The 3,875-nt window shown below is 49.8% G+C and overlaps 1 non-coding gene across 1 annotated transcript; it reads left to right on the top strand.

Annotated features, from left to right (window-relative positions):
- The first annotated feature begins 735 nt into the window (after nt 1–735).
- Trnas-cga (transfer RNA serine (anticodon CGA)) lies at nt 736–810 on the top strand. Its single transcript has one exon. It is a non-coding gene; the product is annotated as a tRNA-Ser (tRNA).
- Nucleotides 811–3,875: the final 3,065 nt, after the last annotated feature.

The raw sequence follows: 3,875 nt of genomic DNA on the forward strand, positions 1-3,875 counted from the left end.
GCTATTTTGTTTCCAGAATGAGATTTTCACTCTGCAGCGGAGTGTGCGCTGATATGAAACTTCCTGGCAGATTAAAACTGTGTGCCCGACCGAGACTCGAACTCGGGACCTTTGCCGGGCGTGAGTCGTGCTTCGGTAGCTCAGTTGGTAGAGCACTTGCCCGCGAAAGGCAAAGGTCCCGAGTTCGAGTCTCGGTCGGGCACACAGTTTTAATCTGCCAGGAAGTTTCACATCAGCGCACACTCCGCTGCAGAGTGAAAATCTCATTCTGGAAACATCCCCCAGGCTGTGGCTAAGCCATGTCTCCGCAATATCCTTTCTTTCAGGAGTGCTAGTTCTGCAAGGTTCGCAGGAGAGCTTCTGTAAAGTTTGGAAGGTAGGAGACGAGGTACTGGCAGAAGTAAAGCTGTGAGTAGCGGGCGTGAGTCGTGCTTCGGTAGCTCAGTTGGTAGAGCACTTGCCCGTGAAAGGCAAAGAAAGGTCCCGAGTTCGAGTCTCGGTCGGGCACACAGTTTTAATCTGCCAGTAAGTTTCATATCAGCGCACACTCCGCTGCAGAGTGAAAATCTCATTCTGGAAACATCCCCCAGGCTGTGGCTAAGCCATGTCTCCGCAATATCCTTTCTTTCAGGAGTGCTAGTTCTGCAAGGTTCGCAGGAGAGCTTCTGTAAAGTTTGGAAGGTAGGAGACGAGGTACTGGCAGAAGTAAAGCTGTGAGTACCGGGCGTGAGTCGTGCTTCGGTAGCTCAGTTGGTAGAGCACTTGCCCGCGAAAGGCAAAGGTCCCGAGTTCGAGTCTCGGTCGGGCGCACAGTTTTAATCTGCCAGGAAGTTTCATGCTATTTTGTGTTGCTTATCTGATCGCCGGAGAAGATACTGTCAAGCCCTGAAAGCTCTGCCGCTTGCATTCTTCTGTCCTAGTCGAGATTCAGCAACAGCATTAACTGTTCCAACCTGTGCAGTAATGTCCTAGCTCTACCTCTCTGCCTTCTCCGTGCTTGCGTCTAAGTCAAAGGCCTCCAAACGTTTTTGTCTCGTGGATCACATGTCAGATTTTTCTGTTTGGGGTACACCCCCAGCCTTTCACATATTAAATTTTTACAAATTCATCAACTTGAAATGTCTTTTTGACAGCTGATACAGTGCTATTTATTGTGATAGGTTTAACTGTAAAAGTGTGTAGAGAAAACTAAAAGAAAACATAAGTTTCATACATTTATTAATTTAAAGGACACAAACTGATATGGCCGTGTCGATGCTTGCCAGTAGCGTGTCGCTGATGCAAAGACTTTAGCCTCCTGCCAGTTGGTATGCGTGCACATTCCCGCGAAAACTTCTTAAGGCGTCGCAAAATGGTTCAAATGGCTCTGAGCACTATGGGACTCAATTTCTGAGGTCATCAGTCCCCTAGAACTTAGAACTACTTAAACCTAACTAACCTAAGGACATCACACACATCCATGCCTGAGGCAGGATTCGAACCTGCGACCGTAGCGGTAGCGCGGTTCCAGACTGTAGCGCCTAGAACCGCTCGGCCACCAGCGGCTGGCTAAGGCGTCGCAGATCAAGCCAGAGCAGCAGCAGCAGCAGGACACTGGGGGCGTTGATCCTAAGTCTGACAGCAAGCAGTTTGGTGTTTCTGAGTTCACATGGTGGATCGCTGGGCCCGTGTTTTCAAGCAAGCACAGTACTGGAATGGGCCGTTGGTGTGTAAGGTCACTCGTGGATAGGCAGGTTGCTGCGTTGCTGTCTGCTCGGGACTGAAGTGACACGATTCACCAATGAACTTGTGCTTTAAGCCCTTGCCCAGCTTCAGAACAGCTGCTATTAACTTATGTACGTGCGTATTCAGTGACGGGTTGGTAAAGCGCATTCTGTAATACGTTCTGATTTTCTTGAGCTACCTACCACTGTGCTTAACACGTTGTTTGTTAAATTTGTTTGGAAGCTGGCGAGTTCCGGCTGGGCGCCACTCGCTAAAATTCATTACTTACTTGCCTGTGAATGACTTGTTTAACTTAACCAATAGCAGCTCAACATATCTGGCATTTCTATGGTTATTTTTCTTAAAATAGGACTGTGACTGAAATGTAATTGGTATGATGTTGTTAAATGTTTTTCAATGTGTTGGATTAACTCAAGTTTAGTCAAGGGTTTCGGCTTTAAAAGATTTAATTATTAGAGTTTGTTTAAGCTTGAGTTAATGCACTAACTCTAAACATGCCACATATTTTGCTGCGTATTTGTTAAATAAATGTTGTATCAATGTGTTCAGAGGCTGTCCACTCTCTGGCCTGCTCCAAAGGTTGCCTTCAATTCCCTATCCTTTTCCTGAAACTTTCAAATGGTAGCACAGAGAATAGTTGATTTCTGCCACAAGGCACAGTGCAATCAGTGCATATAAGCTAAGGACAGAATGTCTGTTGTACGTCTTTAATGGTGCTAGTCGTTTTATTTTGGTATGTTCACAGATCCCTTCAACTATGGACACACGAGATGTGCTGGGGTTGAAGTATTGGTGGAAGTACTGGGTACAGTATGAATCAAGGTTTAGAAAAGAGTTCAAGGAGGGCAGTGCAGCCGAGTTGTGTCAGTGGCATGTTGTAAAAGCCGAGTGCTCAGACGATGTGATTGCAGCATCTCGTGGATCATATAGAACGTAGTGTTACTGACAACTATTCAGTTTATAACGGCTTTAAGTACATGGGAGAAATATATGATTTTCCGGACGAAAGTTTAGACGTACAGCAGCAGTGTCCCTCCTTAGATTACCTAAAGTGAGTGAAGTACACTCCTGGAAATGGAAAAAAGAACACATTGACACCGGTGTGTCAGACCCACCATACTTGCTCCGGACACTGCGAGAGGGCTGTACAAGCAATGATCACACGCACGGCACAGCGGACACACCAGGAACCGCGGTGTTGGCCGTCGAATGGCGCTAGCTGCGCAGCATTTGTGCACCGCCGCCGTCAGTGTCAGCCAGTTTGCCGTGGCATACGGAGCTCCATCGCAGTCTTTAACATTGGTAGCATGCCGCGACAGCGTGGACGTGAACCGTATGTGCAGTTGACGGACTTTGAGCGAGGGCGTATAGTGGGCATGCGGGAGGCCGGGTGGACGTACCGCCGAATTGCTCAACACGTGGGGCGTGAGGTCTCCACAGTACATCGATGTTGTCGCCAGTGGTCGGCGGAAGGTGCACGTGCCCGACGACATGGGACCGGACCGCAGCGACGCACGGATGCATGCCAAGACCGTAGGATCCTACGCAGTGCCGTAGGGGACCGCACCGCCACTTCCCAGCAAATTAGGGACACTGTTGCTCCTGGGGTATCGGCGAGGACCATTCGCAACCGTCTCCATGAAGCTGGGCTACGGTCCCGCACACCGTTAGGCCGTCTTCCGCTCACGCCCCAACATCGTGCAGCCCGCCTCCAGTGGTGTCGCGACAGGCGTGAATGGAGGGACGAATGGAGACGTGTCGTCTTCAGCGATGATAGTCGCTTCTGCCTTGGTGCCAATGATGGTCGTATGCGTGTTTGGCGCCGTGCAGGTGAGCGCCACAATCAGGACTGCATACGACCGAGGCACACAGGGCCAACACCCGGCATCATGGTGTGGGGAGCGATCTCCTACACTGGCCGTACACCACCGGTGATCGTCGAGGGGACACTGAATAGTGCACGGTACATCCAAACCGTCATCGAACCCATCGTTCTACCATTCCTAGACCGGCAAGGGAACTTTCTGTTCCAACAGGACAATGCACGTCCGCATGTATCCCGTGCCACCCAACGTGCTCTAGAAGGTGTAAGTCAACTACCCTGGCCAGCAAGATCTCCGGATCTGTCCCCCATTGAGCATGTTTGGGAC

Source organism: Schistocerca cancellata, chromosome 3 (genome assembly GCF_023864275.1).
Source record: "Schistocerca cancellata isolate TAMUIC-IGC-003103 chromosome 3, iqSchCanc2.1, whole genome shotgun sequence".
NCBI classification, from domain to species: domain Eukaryota; kingdom Metazoa; phylum Arthropoda; class Insecta; order Orthoptera; family Acrididae; genus Schistocerca; species Schistocerca cancellata.